Source organism: Chrysemys picta, chromosome 18 (genome assembly GCF_011386835.1).
Source record: "Chrysemys picta bellii isolate R12L10 chromosome 18, ASM1138683v2, whole genome shotgun sequence".
NCBI lineage: Eukaryota > Metazoa > Chordata > Testudines > Emydidae > Chrysemys > Chrysemys picta.
Window position 1 is genome coordinate 20,669,362 of NC_088808.1, and position 23,303 is coordinate 20,692,664.

Below are 23,303 nucleotides of genomic sequence, written 5' to 3' on the forward strand. Positions count from 1 at the left end.
ATACCAGACCAGGCCATCCTTACTTCTGCACTGCTGCTGGTGGCGGCTCTGCCCTTCAGAGCTGGGCTCCCGGCCAACAGCCTCTGCTCTCCAGCTGCCCAGCTCTGAAGGCAGCGCTGTTCCCAGTACCACAACACCTCCTACCATAACCTTGCGGCCCTCCTCCCACAACTCCTCAGGGCCGCCTGGGGAGGGGGGCAAATGGGGCAATTTGCCCCGGGCCCTGCAGAGGCCCCCACAATTATATAGTATTCTATAGTATTGCAACTTTTTTTTATGGAAGGGGCCCCCGAAATTGCTTTGCCCCAGGCCCCCTGAATCCTCTGGGCGGCCCTGCAACTCCCTTTTGGGTCAGGTCCCCAACAATTACAACACTGTGAAATTTCAGTTTTAAATAGCAGAAATCATGACATTTACAACTTTTAAAATCCTATGACTGTGAAATTTACCAAAATGGACTGTGAATTTGTTAAGGCCCCAGCCATACAAGAGGTCAGACTAGATGATCTAATGGTCCCATCTAACCTTAAACATTAGGAAAAAAAGAGAACCAGTTCTAGGGAATCAGGGATAATTATGGGCCATCCATTTGTTGGCTGCTGCTGAAATGGTGTGCCAAGGTGACAGGAATTGCCAATTGCTGGTTTATGAATAATGTCTGTTAGAATCTGAATAAAGATAATTGCTGCTGAGCTCATCAAAGCATTTAACATCGGCCTCCAAGCAGTCTGATGGAAACAACTGTCATTAAAAATGTGGGCTGGATTTGAATGAAGGGTCCCACCACTAAGGCTCTGGATATCACAGTCCCCTGAGGCACCAACTCCTCCCCCCTGGAAGGGATTTTCGTTTTGTAGGAGGACCTTAGAGGTTATTTCTACTCTTTGAAGATGAAAAGTACCATATTGCATTTATAACACACCAAGAAACTCATTATCTGGGCCAAGGTAGCCAAAATTTTTCTGCATGTATGACAAAGGAGAAAACAAGTTTGTTTGGGGTTTTTTTTTGTTATGCAAGTATAAGAGGATGAAGACCAGAGGGTTTCTAATAAATACTCTGCTATCTCATTTGCTGCTGATGGGGCACTGATCCTAATTAATTGTACATGGTCATAACATAGATGAGATGTCCTCTCCACTTTCATATGAATGCCAGTTATTGTTATGCAGCACTAATTAAATGTTCCATCAACATAAAGGTTTATCTTAGGGGGTAATCTTCTTTCCTTGCCAGATTGCATTGCAGCTCAATACCAACCTTGGCTATACAATGTAGACTGCGGGCCTGTTTCTCCAACCTAGGAAGGACTGACACTACACTCAAAATCTGGTTCAGGTTCTTTTTCTCAGGACTTCACATTTATTTCTTCCATATAAAACTAGTATAGCACATCAGTTGCCCATCCCCTTAAACTGGGGTCTTCTGCAGGAGCTTCTTTATTCCTTATAGGTTTCCACTCTGCAGGCCACTTGCCTTAGAATCACACTCTGTTCCAGGGCTTGCCACAGGAGTCATCTTACTGCCTATAGCTTTTCCCCAAGGTCTCCTGGAAGAACTTTCCTGCTCCCTGCAGCTTTCTCTCCAAGTGGCTTACTTGTTGGCTTTGATAATTACCTGATCCCTAGCTGAGTAATCTCAGCTAGGAGGTAGCTGATCTGTCTCAGATGAGGCTGGGCCCAGCTCCCCTTAAAGGGACAGCAATCCTGTGACATGTATATCAAGCTAAGGAAGCAATATATTAACTACTTTCAGGGAGAATTTAGATCCCAAGTAACAAATGTGTCCTAACTTGGCAATTAGTCCGTCTTCCAAATTCCTCTGAAGAATTGCTTATGAAACATTAAATTATTCTGACAGACACCTTGTCTTTCTTATAGCATTCTATTCCCTAGCTACTTTGGTAGCCTGGAGCCATACTGCTATCTTCACAACACATTTCTCACAATTGCACAGTTTCTAGCGAAGAGTAGAGTGCTGATATACCACGTAACTTGCTAATAGATGAAAGAGATCGTCATGACCGGCTCTGTTCAATATCTTCATTAACGACTTAGATATTGGCATAGAAAGTACGCTTATTAAGTTTGCGGATGATACCAAACTGGGAGGGATTGCAACTGCTTTGGAGGACAGGGTCATAATTCAAAATGATCTGGACAAATTGGAGAAATGGTCTGAGTTAAACAGGATGAAGTTTAACAAAGACAAATGCAAAGTGCTCCACTTAGGAAGAAAAAATCAGTTTCACACATACAGAATGGAAAGAGACTGTCTAGGAAGGAGTACAGCAGAAAGGGATCTAGGGGTTATAGTGGACCACAAGCTAAATATGAGTCAACAGTGTGATGCTGTTGCAAAAAAAGCAAACATGATTCTGGGATGTATTAACAGGTGTGTTGTGAGCAAGACACGAGAAGTCATTCTTCCGCTCTACTCTGCTCTGGTTAGGCCTCAGCTGGAGTATTGTGTCCAGTTCTGGGCACTGCATTTCAAGAAAGATGTGGAGAAATTGGAAAGGGTCCAGAGAAGAGCAACAAGAATGATTGAAAGTCTTGAGAACATGACCTATGAAGGAAGGCTGAAGGAATTGGGTTTGTTTAGTTTGGAAAAAAGAAGACTGAGAGGGGACATGATAGCAGTTTTCAGGTATCTAAAAGGGTGTCATAAGGAGGAGGGCTTAGCCTCTAAGGATAGAACAAGAAGCAATGGGCTTAACCTGCAGCAAGGGAGGTCTAGGTTGGACATTAGGAAAAAGTTCCTAACTGTCAGGGTGGTTAAACAGTGGAATAAATTGCCTGGGGAGGTTGTGGAATCTCCATCTCTGGAGATATTTAAGAGTAGGTTAGATAAATGTCTATCCGGGATGGTCTAGACAGTATTTGGTCCTGCCATGTGGGCAGGGGACTGGACTCGATGACCTCTCGAGGTCCCTTCCAGTCCTAGAATCTATGAATCTATGACTGTACCTCCTAAAATATAAGGACTGAGGAGAATTTGTAGGCCGCTTCACCAATTTGCTAAAAAGACACATCTTTGTACTGTTAAAACCATGCCTTCAAGTACTTCCTTAACATCATTATTCACTTGGGTCACAGCATATCATTAACAGTTATGGAATGCTCCTAGTAGAATGTTTTCCAGTAGTACAGCAATATCTACTCCACAGGATACCGGCCAGCTGGAATTTTGGTGTCTATCCCTTGCTAAGACTGGGCACCAAGGGTAAGAATGTATTGTACATTGAACCTGTAAGTCTCCTATTGAACACTAAGGGATGGTGCTTCAGTTACCTTCCTTGGAAAGTCATTCCACTGTCTAGTCAACCTCACAGTTAGAAGTGCTGTCAATGTCTATCAAAGTTTCCCTTTAAGTAAGTTAAACCAGTCTCAGGTCATTACTCCTCATATCCCCTATAGTGTGCCTCAGACATAGCCTTCCACTATGGTGTTAATATTCACGAGAGTGTAGACAAAGAACTGAACCAGAACTCCAGATCTGAACTCCCAGATCTATAGACCCAAAGTTTGGACCCAGATCTGAACTTCACAGCTGGTCTCTATATACTTAGATTGTAAGATCCTTGGGACATGGACTGTCTTTTTGCTCTGTTTGGACAGTGCCTTGCACAATGGGGTCCTGGTCCAGGACTAGGTCTCCTAGGTTCTTTGGTAATACAAATAATAGATAACAACAAATACATAATGAGCTGAAACAAACCCCAGCTCCAAAATACCCTGGCATTTGAGAACATTCAGATCCACACCCAGACTCTGAGGCAGAGTCCATCTCTTTTGGAATTCATACTGTAGTTAAAAGCAACAGAGGGTCCTGTGGCACCTTTGAGACTAACAGAAGTACTGGGAGCATAAGCTTTCGTGGGTCAGAACCTCACTTCTTCAGATGCAAGAATGCAAGATGCAAGACTTGCATCTGAAGAAGTGAGGTTCTGACCCACGAAAGCTTATGCTCCCAGTACTTCTGTTAGTCTCAAAGGTGCCACAGGACCCTCTGTTGCTTTTTACAGATTCAGACTAACACGGCTACCCCTCTGATACTGTAGTTAGTATTGCTTTGAAATGTTACTTGTCTGTACTCTATGTTCCAAGCTAATTCCTGGTGAAGTTGTATGGTTATTGTAGAGTTACACCAGCCATGAATCTTTCTGGAGAAGCCCATAGAATTCATAAAATATATGTCTGCTGTGAGCAGTGACAGGGATTGAGAATTTTAATTTGGTTGTAATTTTTTTAATGTGCTTTCTCATTGCTTTTTTACAGACTACATAATCTATCTAGACCATTGTCTAGAAACAGTAGTTCTTCCATCAGGCAGCTTTACATTCTCTTTAGAAATAAAAGTAGGAAACAAGATGTAAAACATCTTAACCATGTTAATGTCTTCAAGACTACTGATAACTTGGGGAAGGAATATAGATCTTCCTAATGTTTTGCAGTGAGTTGCTGACACTGAAGAAGTTGTACCCACAAAGGGGTTAATAATGGATGGTATAACTGCAAGATTATTTCTTTTGCTTCACTAAACTACGGTTCAGATGAGAAAAGTTAGCTTTTCCACTGCAAGAATATAAATGTTGGGTATTTTATCAAATTTCTTCAGCCCTCAAACCGTTGCTCAATTTGAAATGCTAGATTAAAAACAAACACAAAGGCAACCAAGAAAGAAAAAGAAAGAAAATATTTTTCTTCTGCCCCGGACCACTTTGTGAACATTACAGAAAATGTTGCCTATTTTGTTTCCTCTAGTCTCTGAATCAATCTTTTGCATTAAGTTCAGCGCAGCAGTAAATAACCATTTCTTTGTCAGCCATAAAAGATTATTAAAATGTTCAGGGTTGATTGGAACGAAGATTTTTTTTTTGTTGAGGCACAGGACTGGGAGTCAGGAGAGCTGGTTTTTGTTCCCGGACACAGTAGAAAGACCTCTGTGAGACCTTGGGCAAGTCACGTAGGACCAGATGTTCCAATGCTGAGCACCCACAGTTGGGGCTAGGCTTTCAAAGGTTCCCATTTAGGCACCTAAATAAGGACCCAATTTTTCAAGAGTGCTCAGATCCTAGCAGATCCCATCGTGACACTTGTGGCCAGATTTTCAAAGGAGCTCAACACAGCAGATGTCTAGCTCTGTTGAAAATATAGCCACTTATTCTGGTGCCTAAACAGGAGCTGAGCTCTTCTGAAAATCTGGCCCTTAGGGCTTGATTATCAGAGTTGTGAGCACTTACAGCTTTGTTGCAAGTCAAGGTAAGATGCAAGTAGCTCAGCACCTCTGAAAGTCAGATCCTTAATCTCTCTGGGGCAAAACCTCTTCATAAATTAATAGATTCAGAGGCCAGAATGGACCATTGTGATAATCTATTCTGACCTTCTGTGTAACATAGGCCACATGGAATTTCCCCAAAATAATTCCTAGAGCAGATCTTTTAGAAAAACATCCAACCTTGATTTAAAAATTGTCCGTGATGGAGAATCACCACTGCCCTTAGTAAATTGTTCTAATGGTTAATTACTCTCACTGTTAAAAATGTACTCCTTATTTCCCGTCTGAATTTGTCTAGCTTCAACTTCCAACCACTGGATCACGTTGTATCTTTCTCTATTAGATTGAAGAACATATTATTAAATACTTGTTCCCCATGTAGATATTTATAGACTGTAATCAAGTCCTTCTCCTTGTTAAGCTAAATAGATTGAGTTCTTTGGGTATGTCTACACTGCAGTTAAAAACTTGCAGCTGGCACATGCTGGCCAATTCAGACTTGGGTTGTGGGGCTGTTTAATTGCAATATAGATGTCCGGGCTCTAGGACCCTGCAAGGTGGGAGAGTCCCAGAGCTTGGGCTGCAGCCAGAGCCAAAATGTCTGCACTGCAATTAAACAATCCCACATCCCGCAAGCCTGAGTCAGCACAGGTCAGCTGCAGGTGTCTAATTGCAGTGTAGACGTACCCTTTGAGTCTATCACTAAAAGGCAGGTTTTTTAATCCATTAATCATTCTCGTGGCTCTTCTATGAACCCTCTCCAAGTTATCAACATCCTTCTTGAATTGTGGACACCAGAACTGGACACACTATTCCAGCAGCAGTTGCATCCCAGTGCCAAATATAGAAGTAAAAGAATTTATCTTTCTTACTTGAGATTCCCGTTTAAGCATTCCAGGATCACATTAGCTCTTTTGGCCACAGCATCCCACTGAGAGCTCATGTTCACTGATTATTCATCACAACCCCCAAATCTTTTTCAGAGTCACTGCTTCCCAGGAAAGCGTCTCACATTCTATAAGTATGGTCTACATTCTTTGTTCCGAAATGTATATATTTACATTTAGCTGTATTTAAATGCATATTGTTGCGTTTCCCCACCTCTGCAGCTCAGAGGTATGATGCAACAGACTGATGTAGCTCTACTGCTTGCGGGGAACGGGGTGGTATTTGTGGATCCCCTGCAGGTAAACCACACCTCCTTTTTGCCATGGAGCATAGGGATTCCTGTATGACCCCCACAAGTGAGCAGGACTGGTGGATCTGCTGATACGTGGATTCACTTGCAATCAATCCATCCACCCTCCCCCAGCAGAAGTGGTTGAAGCTTCCTCAAGAATTCATCCCCTTGCACCACTGGCCAACCCTCCTTGCATTAAGCTTAGCTTCTTTGCCAGGGTTAAAGGCAGAGGAATTAGTCATCGGTGCCTCAGTTTCTTCATCAATAAAATGGAGATAATACTTACCTCACAGAGGTTGTATGGCTACATTAATAATAATAATTAATAATGTATTCATATATATTAAGATCCTTGGATGGAATGTATTATGGGAGGACAAAATATTATTATATTTTGAAGGCAATGCACAAAAGGGACATTCCACTAATTGGCTTACCTTAGAATGAGATTCTGGGGCATACTTCCCATGTACCTTTTAAAAATACAACAACAGTTTTATCTTGCATGCCAAAGAAAGTGTGTTTGTCCTTGCCTGACACTGTTTTTTAAAGTGTTGGGTGTTAATGAAATTCCTTAGCCCTAAGCCCTTCTGAAACATCAAATGTTGATTTAAAAAATATTTTTTCTCCAGTCTTTAAAGCAGCATCAAAACTGTAAAGGTTTAAAAACAAGAGAGAAAGAAAAGAAACTTCCAGGTGCAAAAATGCTTTAACATGATCTCATATGCAAAATGGGGTGGGAGGAAGGATTATACTTTATTTACGTATGTATTTACATTTGGAACTCATTGTAATCATAATACTTTTGGCCAAAACCTGTTCACATTATTCACACGAGAAGGCTCACTGATTTTAAAATTCTTTCAGTTTCAGTAATATAGGGAAGCAAATCTAAATATTTTAAAATATGGAGTTAAATTCTGGCTCTGCTGAAATCAGTGACAAAACTCCCATTGACTTCAATAGGACCAGGATTTTACCCAGGATCTGTAACCTCTGTCTTTCTTACAACTATTTTATGCGCTATTAACTTTGTTAGAGTTGCTACATAGATGGAAAATAAATGACATATTTTAGGCCTGATCTACGCTACACAGTTAGGTTGACGTAAGCTGCCTTGCATCGACCTAGCTGTGGAAAAGTCTTCACTTAAATTTGGCTCCTGCCGAACATAAGTGCCTTTTTATGCTGATTTAGTCACACCACCTCCCCAAGCTGCCTCAGGGTTGGTGTAATTAGGTCGACACACTGTCAGTGTAGATACTGCATTGCTTATGTCCACTGTTGCTGGCTTTCAGGAGCCATCCCACAATGCCCTACACGGACAATGCAATTGAAACAAGTGCTCCTGGTGAAGACGCTCACCACTGACACAGGGAGCTTGGCTTAACAGAAAAACCTTCAGTGAGCTTAAACACAAAAAGGAAGCTTACAAGGAGTGGAAACTTGGACAGATGACTAGGGAGGAGTATAAAAATATTGCTCGAGCATGCAGGGGTGTAATCAGGAAGGCCAAAGCACAATTGGAGTTGCAGCTAGCAAGGGATGTGAAGGGTAACAAGAAGGGTTTCTACAGGTATGTGAGCAACAAGAAGACGGGTCAGGGAAAGTCTGGGACCCTTACTGAATGGGGGAGGCAGCCTAATGACATGATGTGGAAAAAGCTGAAGTATTCAATGCTTTTTTTGCCTCGGTCTTCACAGACAAGGTCAGCTCCCAGACTGCTGCACTGGGCAGCACAGTGTGGTGAGGAGTTGACCAGCTCTCTGTGGTGAAAGAACATGTTAAGGACTGTTTAGAAAAGCTGGACATGCACAAGTCCCTGGGGCCGGATCTAATGCATCCGAGGGTGCTGAGGGAGCTGGCTGATGTGATTGCAGAGCCATTGGCCATTATCTTTGAAAACTTGTGGCAATTGGGGGAGGTCCCAGACGACTGGAAAAAGGCGAATGTAGTGCTCATCTTTAAAAAGGGGAAGGAGGAGAATCTGGGGAACTAGAGACTGGTCAGCCTCACCTCAGTCCCTAGAAAAATCATGGAGCAGGTCCTCAAGGAATCCATTTTGAAGCACTTGGAGGAGAGGAAGGTGATCAGGAACAGTCAACATGGATTCACCAAGGGCAAGTCATGCCTGACCAACCTGATTGCCTTCTATGATGAGATAACTGGCTCTGTGGATATGGGGAAAGCGGTGGATGTGATAAATCTTGACTTTAGCAAAGCTTTTGATACGGTCTCCCACAGTATTCTTGCCAGCAAGTTAAAAAAGTATGGATTGGATGAATGGACTACAAGGTGGATAGAAAGCTGGCTAGATCGTTGGGCTCAACGGGTAGTGATCAATGTCTAGTTGGCTGCCGGTATCAAGCCAAGTGCCTCAGGGGTCAGTTCTGGGGCTGGTTTTGTTCAACATCTTCATTAATGATCTGGATGAAGGGATGGATTGCACCCTCAGCAAGTTTGTGGATGACACTAAGCTGGGGGGGGAGAGGTAGATACGCTGGAGGGTAGGGATAGAGTCCAGAGGGACCTAGACAAATTAGAGGATTGGGCCAAAAGAAACCTGATGAGGTTCAACAAGGACAAGAGGATGAAGCTAGGTTGTTTTCAGTGGTGGCAGATGACAGCACAAGGAGCAATGGTCTCAAGTTGCAGTGGGGGAGGTCTAGGTTGGATATTAGGGAAAACTATTTCAGTAGGAGGGTGGTGAAGAACTGGAATGGGTTATCTAGGGAAGTGGTGGAATCCATCCTTAGCGGTTTTTAAGGTCCAGCTTGACAAAGCCCTGGCTGGGATGCTTTAGTTGGGGTTGGTCCTGCTTTGAGCAGGGGGGTTGGACTAGATGACCTCCTGAGGTCTCTTCCAACCCTAATCTTCTATGATTCTAAGTGTGCACACACACACAAGCAATTTAATATGTGCAGTGGCTGTATGCTGATGTAAATTTAAGTTGACTTAATTTTGTAGTGTAGACATGGCCTTAGCGTCGGCTAGTTTAAAGCAGTTCTATGACCTGGAGAATTTTGCTTATGTATATAAAACTTAAAATATAGATTCATAGATTTATAGATTATAGGACTGGAAGGGACCTCGAGAGGTCATCGAGTCCAGTCCCCTGCCCGCATGGCAGGACCAAATACTGTCTAGACCATCCCTGATAGACATTTATCTAACCTACTCTTAAATATCTCCAGAGATGGAGATTCCACAACCTCCCTAGGCAATTTGTTCCAGTGTTTAACCACCCTGACAGTTAGGAACTTTTTCCTAATGTCCAACCTAGACCTCCCTTGCTGCAGTTTAAACCCATTGTTTCTGGTTCTATCCTTAGAGGATAAGGTGAATAAGTTCTCTCCTTATGAGATGATGAGCATAACTTGTGGCTTTGACATTCATCACTAATATGTAGGGCCCTACCAAATTCACAGCCATGAAAAACATCACAGACCAGGAGATCTGGTTTCCCCCCCACCCCCCGCTGTGAAATCTGGTCTTGTGTGCTTTTACCCTATACAATAGGGATTTCATGGGGGGAGATCAGCGTTTCTCAAATTGGAGTGTCTGACCCAAAAAGGAGTTGCAGGGGGAGGTCACAAGGTTATTCTAAGGGGATCACAGCACTGCTACCCCCACTTCTGTGCTGCTTTCAGAGCTGGGCCGCCAGAGAGCGACAGCTGCTGGCCGGGTGCCCAACTCCGAATGTAATGCCGCACCTACAGCAGCACAGAAGAAAAGGTGGCAATACCATACTTTGCCACCCCTACTTCTGTGCTGCTGTCTTCAGAGGTGGGCGGGCTGAGAGTGGCGGCTAAGTAAGGGCCCAGCTCAGCAGGTAACAGCGCAGAAGTAAGGGTGGCAATACCATACCATGCCATTGCCATCCTCACTTCTGCGCTGCTGCTGGTGGCAACCCTATCTTCAGAGCTGGGCTCCCCGCCAGCAGCTGCCGCTCTCCAGCAGCACAGCTCCGGAGGCAGCGCCATTGCCAGTAGCAGTGCAGAAGTAAGGGAAGCAGTACCGCAACCTCCCCCACAATAACCCCGTGATGCCCCTCACAACTCCTTTTTGGGTCTGGATCCCTAAAATTACACTGTGCAATTTCAGATTTAAATAGCTGAAATCATGAAATTTACAGTTTTTAAAATCCTATGACCGTGAAATTGACCTCTGGGAAAATATTATGGAAAGATAAAATTATAGCTGACTTGTAAGATTAGCAGAGTCCTACATCTGGTGGCTATGTTCACTGGGCTAACTGCTATATTGTTTTACACCTTGTCCAACCCCACATACAACAACAATTGACTTCCCAATGGGTTTGTACAGGTATAACTCTGCAGATGTTTGCCTACTTTGTGGGGGGCATCCTCCCTTGAGACTGAAATCTAGACCTTAAGAAATTGTAGACAATTTATCTATCAAGGTCTTTGTCAATGGCAAAACTACCATTCACTTTAATGGGAGCAGGAATTTTCTATGACTCAGAAAGGGTCTTTCCTCTGTACTAAGCTTGTCTCCACTGGAAGGCACTCTTTGCATGTTACAGAGTATGTTATATCATTCATACCTCCCTCTTTTTTAATTGCTTTAGAGTTATTTCACAATGTGATTTAGAGTTACTTACCAGACTCTAAGAGAGAGCAAACCTTGCAAATTCTTACTCATATGAGTAACCCCTACTGATGCAAGTCAACGGAACTAACAAAGGTCCTGGTCTTGCAAAACATGCATGTGAGTAGTCCCCTTTCAAGTGTGGAAAGCTAAGCATATTCAGAAAATTTTCTCAAATGGGGGCCCAAATGTCACACATCACCTCCATATTGGTGCACATACAAAATTCATTCCCCACATGGGTGGGAAAAGTTAGAGGGAACACTGATCAGGACCCCACTGTACAAACACAGAACAAAAAGATTGTGCCTGCCTTAAAGATCTGACAATCTGAATATAAGACAAGAGACAACCAGTAGTTATAGACAGGAGGGTACAAGGAAACAATCTTTTGCTTGGATTACTCTAATAGGAACCTTTAACAATCAAAAATTTTCTTTTAAAAGATGAGGCTAAGACAAAGAGTTACACAGAAAATGTTCTCTTTAGTTATTGTAAACACAATAAGGTTGGGGGGTTGATTTTTTTAGGATTATTATTATTATTTTAGATTTAGTAATTTTCTTTATCTTAGCCTTCAGATCATAATTGAGTTCTGGTGGAAAGCTTCATCTGGCCAAGATAATAGACTAACGGGAATGTTCTTATAATATGAAATATTCCCATGCCTTTGGTGATCCTTGTAGTTCTTCCTTGAAATTAATATTTTGAATGAAATTTCTCTTTTTTGAGAGATGGGCAATTAAGAATTTGAAAATCTTGTGATGCAGCTGTCAGCAGGATTTCACACTTTTAGATAAAAAGATCAGAAATATTTTAAATTAAGAAAGAAAAAATATTAATTAGGCCTTGATATCATAAACATTTATGCATATGTATTACTTTATGCATGTGTCAAGGGAGGTTACTCAGTTAAGCATGTCCCTAAGCATTTGCAGAATTGGAGCCTTAGTGAAGGGACGTTTTAAGTCCAGGATAAAAAAAACACTGAGAACATTTACAAGTTTTGGTTCAAAATATTTTTCTGGATATTTTAAAAAATAAAACAAATCCTGAATCAGCAAAAAGCTTCACTTATTATAGATAACTGTTATGTGCAGTCCAAGGGATAGATCTAGGAGCAATGACATGAACTTGAGCAAAGGAAAATTCAGGCTTGATACAGGAATGCATTTCCAAACAGAATAACCGTATTAGACTGTGGGCCAATCTTCCAAGAGATGTGGTAGAAACCTCATCGCCTAGGACATTTAAAACTGGACTGTAGAGAATAGGTAAGAATACACCATTGAACCAATTCTGTACTGGCTAGGGGAATTGACTAGCTGAGCTTTCAGGTATTTTTCCACTTCTGATTTATGAGATTCTATGAAAATGCTATTGTGGTAGGTGCACTACAAACACAGAACAAAAAGACACTCCCTGCCCCCAAGGAGTTTACAATCTAAGTAAAAGACAAGGGACAAGAAATGGATACAGACAGGGGGGGCACAAGAAACAATGAGACAATATTGGTGGTAGGTAATAGTCTCAGCACACCAGCAGCCTAACTAGTCAAGTTTTTATAGGTATACTGGCAAAGCAGAGTTCTGAGTGGGGATTTGAAGTTGGATTATGAGGTTTCTTTGCAGATGTTTCTGGGGAGTGCCTCCCCAGCAAAACAGGCAGCACGGTAGAAAGAACCCAGGTGCTTTTTAAAAACTTAAGTTTTCATCAACCCCCGTTTTTTTTTTTAATATGATATGACTAAACAGCATAATTAATACATGCAATGATAATGAGCACATTGTGCATTAGGGCCCAGTTTAGGGATGGTCAGGGAGTGGAAAGCCTGTTGACTTCAGTGGAAGTTCCCGGCCCACAGGGCTTGCAGAATAGGGTCCAATACTGCAGCGTGGGTTCCTACCCTGAGTAGGCGCAGGGACCTTTTGAATACTGGGAAGCCGAGGTGTGCATATTTGACATCCTCTTTCCCCTCCCCTTTTAATTTCCCTGAAAAATAATAAGCGCTACATTTAAAGATCAACCCCCTGTGATCCCCGCCCGGCATGTCTCCATGTGCCGCACAGACACAGACCCCCAGCGCCCGCTGCCCCCAGCCTGACACTCTCTGTGGGCTTCGTGGGGGACACGCGTGACGGGGATCTGGCAGCTGCATCCCCTGTGCATGGCATGTCACAGCAGAGTGAACGGGCGATGCTAGCCCAAGCCCCAGGGTTAGGGAGTCCCTGGCTCGGGGGAGGCAGCTCCCCGCTGGGGGCCGGGAGCCGGGGAAAGCCGTGGCGCCAGCAGGGCCAGGGCTCCGCCAGCCGGCTCCAGCCCCGCGGCCCTTGGTGCTGAGGGTCCGGCTGGCCGGGCGGGCCGGGGCCCGCGATCAGCCCCGCTCCCCGGCTGCGCCCCGCGCCCCCGCCCGCCGGCCCGGCCCGGCCCTGCCCTGCCCGCGGGCTGCGGCGCTCGGCGCTGCTGGGCGAGGTCAGGGAAAGTCCATGTGAGGAGCCGCTGGAATCACTTCCTGCCGCCGAGCCGGCCGCCGCCGCTAGGCCCGAGGGAGCCGCCGCGCGTCCATGGGCAGCGAGCCCCGCAGGTAACCGCCCGCCGGGAGCCCCCTGCCCGCCGGGAGCCGGCCCCGGCCCCTGCCCGGCAGCCCGGCCCCGGGCTTCGCTCCCGTCCCCTCTACCCCCCCGCCCCGGGCTTGGCTTCGCTCCCCCTAACCCCCCCCCCGGGCTTCGCTCCCCCCTAACTCCCCCCGTCCCAACCTATCCCCCTCGTTCCCCCCCCGGGCTTCGCTCCCCTCCCCTCTACCCCCCCGCCCCGGGCTTGGCTTCGCTCCCCCCTAACCACCCCCCGTCCCAACCTATCCCCCTCGTCGTCCCCCCCGGGCTTCGCTCCCCCCTAACCACCCCCCCGTCCCAACCTATCCCCCTCGTCCCCCCCCCGGGCTTCGCTCCCCCCTAACCACCCCCCCGTCCCAACCTATCCCCCTCGTCCCCCCCCCGGGCTTCGCTCCCCCCTAACCCCCCCCCCGTCCCAACCTATCCCCCTCGTTCCCCCCCCGGGCTTCGCTCCCCTCCCCTCTACCCCCCCGCCCCGGGCTTAGCTTCGCTCCCCCCTAACCACCCCCCGTCCCAACCTATCCCCCTCGTCCCCCCCCCCGGGCTTCGCTCCCCCCTAACCCCCCCCCCGTCCCAACCTATCCCCCTCGTCCCCCCCGGGCTTCGCTCCCCCCTAACCCCCCCGTCCCAACCTATCCCCCTCGTCCCCCCCCGGGCTTCGCTCCCCCCTAACCCCCCCCCATCCCAACCTATCCCCCTCGTTCCCCCCCCGGGCTTCGCTCCCCTCCCCTCTACCCCCCCGCCCCGGGCTTGGCTTCGCTCCCCCCTAACCACCCCCCGTCCCAACCTATCCCCCTCGTCGTCCCCCCCGGGCTTCGCTCCCCCCTAACCACCCCCCCGTCCCAACCTATCCCCCTCGTCCCCCCCCCGGGCTTCGCTCCCCCCTAACCCCCCCCCCGTCCCAACCTATCCCCCTCGTTCCCCCCCCGGGCTTCGCTCCCCTCCCCTCTACCCCCCCGCCCCGGGCTTGGCTTCGCTCCCCCCTAACCACCCCCCGTCCCAACCTATCCCCCTCGTCCCCCCCCGGGCTTCGCTCCCCCCTAACCCCCCCCCGTCCCAACCTATCCCCCTCGTCCCCCCCGGGCTTCGCTCCCCCCTAACCCCCCCGTCCCAACCTATCCCCCTCGTCCCCCCCCCGGGCTTCGCTCCCCCCTAACCCCCCCCATCCCAACCTATCCCCCTCGTTCCCCCCCCGGGCTTCGCTCCCCTCCCCTCTACCCCCCCCGCCCCGGGCTTGGCTTCGCTCCCCCCTAACCACCCCCCGTCCCAACCTATCCCCCTCGTCCCCCCCCCCCGGGCTTCGCTCCCCCCTAACCCCCCCCGTCCCAACCTATCCCCCTCGTCCCCCCCCCGGGCTTCGCTCCCCCCTAACCCCCCCCCCGTCCCAACCTATCCCCCTCGTTCCCCCCCCGGGCTTCGCTCCCCTCCCCTCTACCCCCCCGCCCCGGGCTTGGCTTCGCTCCCCCTAACCCCCCCATTTCCCTCGTCCCCCCCCGGGCTTCGCTCCCCCCTAACCACCCCCCATCCCAACCTATCCCCCTCGTCCCCCCCCGGGCTTCGCTCCCCCTACCCCCCCCGTCCCAACCTATCCCCCTCGTCCCCCCCCCGGGCTTTGCTCCCCCCTAACCACCCCCCGTCCCAACCTATCCCCCTCGTGTCCCCCCCCCCGGGCTTCGCTCCCCCCTAGCCCCCCCCCGTCCCAACCTATCCCCCTCGTTCCCCCCCCCCCCCGGGCTTCGCTCCCCTCCCCTCTACCCCCCCGCCCCGGGCTTGGCTTCGCTCCCCCTAACCCCCCCCATCCCCCTCGTCCCCCCCCGGGCTTCGCTCCCCCCTAACCCTCCCCCCGCGTCCCAACCTATCCCCCTCGTCCCCCCCCCCCCGGGCTTCGCTCACCCTAACCCCCCCCCCGTCCCAACCTATTCCCCTCGTCCCCCCCCCCCCCGGGCTTCACTCCCCCCCATCCCAACCTATCCCCCTCGTCGTCGTCCCCGGCTTCGCTCCCCTCTACCCCCCCGCCCAGGGCTTGGCTTCGCTCCCCCTAACCCGCCCCGTCCCAACCTATTCCCCTCGTCCCGTCCCCCCGCCCGGGCTTCGCTCTCCTCTACCCCCCCCCCGCCCCGGGCTTGGATTCGCTTCCCCTATCCCCCTCGTCCTCCGCCCCAACCTACCCACAGTCACCCCCTCACGCACACCCCCGGACTTCGCTCCCCTCTACCCCCCCCCGGTCACCCTCCGTCCCGCCCCAACCTACCCCCTCGCCACCCCTGGCTTCGCTCCCCTCAACCCCCCCGCCCCAACCTACCCCCCTGCCCCGGGGTTCGCTCCCCTCTACCCCCCTGCCCTGGGGTTCGTCCCCTCCTTATCCCCCCCCCTCGGGCTTGGCTTCACTCCCCCTAACCCTCACCGCCCCCCTGTCCCAACCTATCCCCCTTCACCTCCCCCGCTTGGTTTCGCTCTAGCCCCACCTGAGTCACCCCCGTGCTGCACCTGAACCTACCCCCCTCTGCCTCCCCCCGAGTCAGCCCCCCGCCCCAACCTACCCCAGTCACCCCTGGCCCCCCTGGGCTTCAATTCGCTCTCCCCAACCCCCCCCCCCCGCCCCAACCTACTCGCCTCGCCCCACCGGGTGTCACTCCCCTACCCCCCTGTGTCATCCCCCTGCCCTGCCCCAACCTACCCCCAGTCACCCCTCGCCCCCCCGGGTGTCACCTCCCCACCACCCCAGTCACCTCCTCAGCCCACAAGTGTTTGCTCCCCTCTCCCTCAGCTCCTCCCTCCCCCCACCATATCCCCCAGTAACCCCCTTGGCCTACCGGTGTTTGCTGGCCTACCGGTGTTCGCTCCCCTACCCCCCGAGTCACTCCTGTTGTCACCCCCTTGCCTCATCGAGGTTTGCTCCCCTACCCCCTTGAGTCACCCCCCCTCCTTCCCCCTGGAGTCATCCTTCTCCCCCCAGTTCTTGCCCCAACCTCCCCCCATCATCCTTCTCCCCAACTTACCGCCCTAGTCACTCTGCTCACCCCACTGGTGTTTGCCCCCCCCACTTCTCTCTGAGTCATCCTTCCCCAGGGCTGGCCCCAGGCTATCCCTCCCCCAGAGTCACCCTCCCTCCTCTGGGGCTCACCCCCCCCATGAGTCACCCCCACCCCTAGGGCTAGGCTCATCTCGCCCCCCCATGAGTCACCCCCACCCCTAGGGCTAGGCCCACTTCCCATGGGGCTCGCCCCAACCCCCCCCATCATCCCCCTTGCCCTACCGGTGTTCACCCCCTCCTACTCCCCCCCCAGAGTCATCCTCCCCCGGTGCTTGTCCCAACCTATCCCCTGAGTCACCCTCCTCCGCTTCTCCCCAATCTACCCCCCCAGTCACCCTGCTTGCCCCCCACTGTTCACTCCATCCTACTCCCCCATGGAGTCATCCTCCCCTGGGGCTCACCCCCTCCATCATGCTTTGCCCCACCAGTGTTTAACCTCCCTCCCCTGGGGATTGCCCCCCCAGCCACCCCCACCCCTAAGGCTAGGGCCACCTCCCCTGGGGCTCGCACCCTATGCTACACCCTCCCCCCCATCACCCCCCTTGCCTGAGGTTGCCTTTCATCCTCTCCCCTGAAGAATCAACCTCTTTTTCCTCAAGGGAGACTTGTCCCCTAGCCTATTAGGGGTGGGCAGTTCCTGCAACTAACTTACACCTGCCCCCAGAGAGTCACCCCCTCAAAGGGTGTGTGTGTTATATTCCTACCGCTGCTAAAGGGAGACTCATCCCTCCCCTGCTCACCCTATTCAGCAGACTTGGTTCCTCTATCCTCCCCCCTAAGAGGGCAGCCATCCCACACCTATTCCCTGGTCCCTCTCTCTCGAGAGGGGACTCACCCCCCAGCCGGGTGCTCTCTTCCTAACCTACATCCCAGAGGGGATTCACCCACCTCCCCACCTACCCTGCTCCCAATCCACAGCAGACTCATCATGATCCCCTCCCCACCATCATCCAGAGGATTTGCCTCTTCCCCCTCTGATGTTCTCTCCCACCCACAGGGGCCTCGCCCCTGCTTGTCCCCCAACATGGGGATCACCCCTCCTCATTCTGCCCCTTCTAACAGGGAGCTTGCCCCACCCAGCCCTCTCCTGCACCAGAGGGTCTCCCCCCACCTCCTATGCTACCTCCGGGGGGGGGGGGAAGAGCTCCCTCCCAAACGGGACCCAACCCCAACATATTCAGTCCACAAACCGGGGAATTGGCCCCACCGATTGCATGCGAGTGCAGTCCTTTAACAGCAGACTAACCCCTACCTGTCCCCACACAGTCACTTCTACCAGTCACCTCAGGGATTAACCGCCTCAGAGGGGACTCTGCCTGCCCCTCCAGCTGGGACAATAACCCTTCCATTGCCCAAGAAGGAATTCCTCCTTACCTCTCCCCCCAGCATGGGGGTAGCGCTTGCCGAGGCCCTCTCACCCTCCATCCATGGGCTCAGTCCCAACTTACTCCCCCATATGGCCGTCACCCCTTACTCCTCCTCATCCAATGGAGTCACAGGCCCAGCATACTCCCTTACACACAGCGGAGTCATCCTAATATCCTTATTCCAGGGGACTCGTCCCAATTCTCCTGACACCTTATCTTATTGGAGTCTCCCCCCCCCCCCCCCCCCCCCCCCCCGATCTCATTGGAGTTGCCTCTGTCCTAACCCTAGGAATTTACCCTCCCACACCCTTTACCTGGAGAATGCATCTCCTGTCATCTCCCACATCTCCTACCCCTGAAAAGCCGCTCTCCAGTACTACAGCTGAGGCACCCCTGCATGCTCCAATCCTCTCACTGTTGCAGGGGATTTCTCCCCACCTCTGCCTCCCATCTGATTCACCTGCCCTCCCCAGGGGAATAAACCCAGTCCTGAATCCCCATCTTCCCCCACGTCCTCCCTGGGGAATTCCTCCTGCCCAAGAAACAGCACAGAGACTTTTTTTTCTTCACCCTGTCCATTGGGAGTGATTTCTTTTTTTTTTTCTCTTCACACCACATTCCTCTTCTCCAGGGGTATTGTCTTCTCCTTCCTTCCGCCCTGCCCTCAAAAGAACTGATAGTCCTCTGGTGCATTTGATAAAAGGATTGTGTCCAGTTGCACATAGTAATTCATTGTTCAGTACAATGCCCAGCACTCTGCTAATGTTTAACAAATAGTTACGAGAGGTACTGTATTTTAATCCACTCTGTAATTTGGGGGAAACATATTCTGGACTTTGTCTCTCAACCTCCCCAAAAAATGCCTTTGAGGTTTTACTGCTGTTTCCTGCTGCTGGCAGGTCCTCCTTTTAATCCAGTTAGTTTATTGATTCAATAAAATATAAAACAGTCTTCTGCCCCATGTCGCTAATTCAGTGAGCATTCAGTAAACAGGTTTTTCTTTCCCATTTTTTTTTAATATAACACATGCAATAGATTTTAACCCTGATACTGAAGGAACAGGCACAGTAAATATTATAACAAACCCCTTAGCCTTTCATGGAGTCAGGGACACAAACATACATTAATTACTTCAAATAACATGATGAGCTGTGCTGTCTTTCTTAATGTCAAATTGCAGTTATTTGGGGATCTAGGTAAGGAAGTGTTTTGTGTAACAAGGGGTAAGGCATCCATTAGTATAAGAAGGTGATATTTATTTTTTCTTTTATTTTGTTTGCTTGGGGGTAGGGGGGAGAAGTTACTTCCCAGAGCACCCCTCCTCTCCTAGTATTGGAGCTTTCCTGGAAAAGATGCTGAATATTCTGGTAGAATTTGATTAGATCCTATGGTCTTTCCAAGTCCTATTCACCTAGCAAAATGGATTTGAGAAATAGGTTATAATTAGAAACACATTAATGAAGTGGCTGCAGTACTTAGTTGATTTTAATTTCTAAGTGTTTGTATAGATGTTTGCACTCCTTCTTGGTACTGAAGGATTGTATGGTTTGAAGGAAAGGGATTTAAAAAAAACCCCACCCAAATGCATAGTTTATGAATAATGGTATAACATTTTTGCAAAAGATGCTATCATTCAAATGACTGCAGTTGTGGTTTTTTGGGGGATGTGTGGAGCAGACTTGTATTATAATATTCCAGTATTATTTTATGCTATATCACGTGATCAGCAAGACGCAGGATGTTAAGCAGCTTGTTGATGTATAAGTGTGGAAAAAATAGTGGTACTTTATTGGGTTGGGATTTGTTTTGGATAAGTGCCTTTCTGAATGCTGGTGTGTTATGGTACATACTGCAGTAGGCAGCATGTTGTAGTTAAACTACATTTGCTCTGTTCAAGGACTTCTCCAAACGTCGCCACTGCTATAGGAAAATAAAATGACAGCAGTACATTCTGTACTTCAGTATGTGAGACTCACCCATATGTATTAACAGGAAAAGTACAGGAACACTTAAAATGAAGTCTCCATTACATACTGCTTCATTAATTTGAATATTTACTTGTGTGTTTCCTCCTTTCAAAAGGCATTTGTGAGATTGTGAGTAGCTTGATGCACTTCATGCTTGCCAAGTGTTTGTCTTGTGTCCTGAGTAATTGATGAGCTGGCACGCTGTATTACCTTTTCAAACTAAAATATTAAACAGTAGTAGAAGTTGAAATCGGTAAACAAAACTGAATTATTGCTGTCCTCTCAGTTGCATATTGGCTTCTAGAAGAGTGGGTTTCTGGAATCATGTATCTAATGTGATTCTTGAAACAATCTAGTCATACTTCATACAAAGCGTTAGGATCTTGATGCTGTGAGATGCTGAGCACCCTCCAGGCCTATTAGATTTCAGTAAGAGCGAACAATGCCCAGCACTATCCGGAAGCAGTGCTACAATGTATAGATGAGTATAGGTAAAATGAAACACAAATACAAGCCCATTCAACTGCTGAATATCTACTTTTAAATAGCTTTAAACAGACTAAGGCTAAACCTTTTGCCTTTTACTTGAATATACGTTGTTAGCCAGGCCTAAGACAGTCAGCACATATCCTCAAGCTATGAACAGTAGAGGTAATAATAGCTCAGACTCTAGTGAGAGGCAAATACAAGATAATTAGGGATCTTGCCCTTATTTTCCTGGGAATAAATGTCATTCCATGGTCCACTGAAGATTTCATGCCATTGTGTAAAAACAACAAATATTCTCAGAATCGAGGTTTCATACGGGGTTATGTGAAAGAGGGGTGGTGGAATCAGAATGCCCAAGGGAAAGAGTGAACTTATGGGAGTTGAAATCTTTCTTCCTTGCAAATTTTAGCAACTTTTTAAAGTAATGCATTTTCTTTAATGAAATGTGAATTTTTTTCTTTAGTTCAAAAATAGACAAAAGGGCATAGAACAGTATTAAAAGGACATTCGGGTTAAATATATAATATATATTTCAGGTAAACATAATTTTACAAAACAAATTTAATTATCCTAGTTTATAAAACACTGTGGATTCTAAAATCTCACTTAATTTTGCACCATTAATGTTTATGCTTTGAACTTCTCTTAAATTGGACCGTTGCAATAAACAAACAACTGACCCAGTCTATAGGAAGTTTAGTCTTCTGGTTCTCCTGCACTTGCACAATACTACAGTGTTTGTTTTGCAAACACTGTAAAGGAGCACTGAAAACTAAACAAAAACATTTCCATTAGAATTTAAAGAAGAAAATGCCAGACCTATAGACATTTCTATTAATTGTACCTTTTGAGAAACATTGTTTCTATAAGACTTAAATTGGTGGCATAAATTCACTTGATGGCAGCTTTTTAATGGATCTTGAATTGTGATGTATTAGAATGAAATGTAAGATCTTGCTGTGGATAAGAGATGAGTGAAAACTTCCAGTACTAGAGTCCAATTTAAAGTTGTCTTAATAATTTTGTTCATAGAGTTTAAGCTCAGTTGTTCCAGCTTCCCAAAGTTTGATCTTGGAAGAAGCCTTTCTATGATTGTGTTGCTTATTACTAGCTACACTAATTCTCTCTCTCTCTCCCTCCCTTCCTCCCTCTCCTTTTAAGGGTATAGAAGACATGTAAGATAAAACCATATTTAGCATGTTGACAACATGTGATATACATAAGTACTCCTGCAAGTGATGGTGACCACTTCACACTTACATATTTTTTAGGCTATGACAATGCCTTTCTGCAAAATGAAAGCAATTTCACTCCACTATTTAATAATAAATCTGATCTGCCTGGATTTTCCTTACCCTGGGAATCTTTTAGGCCTCCGACAGATTTCAGTTTATATGAAATGGTGCCATTAGCACCAACTTCACGTCAGGCTCTAATTCTGTAAACTCTGTCAGCCCAAAGATGTGAAGAGCACTGTCTTATTGCATTAATTGGCCTTTTCATGTGGACTCTAATCATGGATGTTCAAACTGGTTTGGAGAAGATAAGAATGCTCCTTCCCTCCGAATCTTTGTCCATTTCGAGGCCTGGACTCAAAACAAACCTCTCTGTAAAGTTCAGATTTTAGCACGAGGTTTCAGTTAGGATCAGGCAGCAGTGCCGAGAGACAAGATGCTGTTTTGTGGTATATCCAATTGGTTTTCTGAGAAGTGCCAGAAATAGCACAAGAGCACTTGTTCAACTCAGTGTTGCACCCCCAAAGAAATCTGGGTTAGCTTCAGAGAAACTTCCACACTTGTGTATGCTTAGTCCAATCAGATTGCAAACCATCACTGTGTGGAATGGAAATATTTATTTTAGACCATCTTCTTATAAAGTACGATTTCCCTGCCAGGTCTCCTGGATGGTTTCTGCTCTGCTGTGTACGTCTGCAGATATGTACTTTTTGGATGCTGGCTTTATTGACACAATAGTACTTAAATTGGTACATGGCTCTGTGACACAATAGGCTGGTGTGTTGCTAAGTATTCATAGATTCTAGGACTGTAAGGGATCTCGAGAGGTCATCGAGTCCAGTCCCCTGCCCTCATGGCAGGACCAAATACTGTCTAGACCATCCATGATAGACATTTATCTTACCTACTCTTAAATATCTCCAGAGATGGAGATTCCACAACCTCCCTAGGCAATTTATTCCAGTGTTCAACCACCCTGATAGTTAGGAACTTTTTCCTGATGTCCAACCTAAACCTCCCTTGCTGCAGTTTAAGCCCATTGCTTCTTGCTCTATCCTTAGAGGCTAAGATGAACAAGTTTTCTCCCTCCTCCTTATGACACCCTTTTAGATACCTGAAAACTGCTATCATGTCCCCTCTCAGTCTTCTCTTTTCCAAACTAAACAAACCCAATTCTTTCAGGCTTCCTTCATAGGTCATGTTCTCAAGACCTTTAATCATTCTTGTTGCTCTTCTCTGGATCCTCTCCAATTTCTCCACATCTTTCTTGAAATGCGGTGCCCAGAACTGGACACAATACTCCAGTTGAGGCCTAACCAGAGCAGAATAGAGCGGAAGAATGACTTCCCGTGTTTTGCTCACAACACACCTGTTAATACATCCCAGAATCATGTTTGCTTTTTTTGCAACAGCATCACACTGTTGACTCATAGTTAGCTTGTGGTCCACTATAACTCCTAGATCCCTTTCTGCTGTACTCCTTCCTAGACAGTCTCTTCCCATTCTGTATGTGTGAAACTGATTTTTC

At 47.8% G+C, this 23,303-nt stretch overlaps 1 protein-coding gene across 2 annotated transcripts in view; it reads left to right on the forward strand.

The window, feature by feature from the left end:
- Positions 1-23,303, forward strand: part of NACC2 (NACC family member 2) — a 126,981-nt gene that overhangs the window by 27,782 nt on the left and 75,896 nt on the right. Inside the window, exon 1 of one of the 2 annotated variants that reach the window (XM_005299477.3) lies at positions 13,159-13,655. The exons of the other annotated variant lie outside the window; for it this stretch is intronic. The gene's annotated coding sequence lies outside the window, so the exon portion shown is untranslated. Of the gene's footprint in view, positions 1-13,158; positions 13,656-23,303 lie in introns of those variants that run through there. 2 annotated transcript variants of the gene reach the window in all.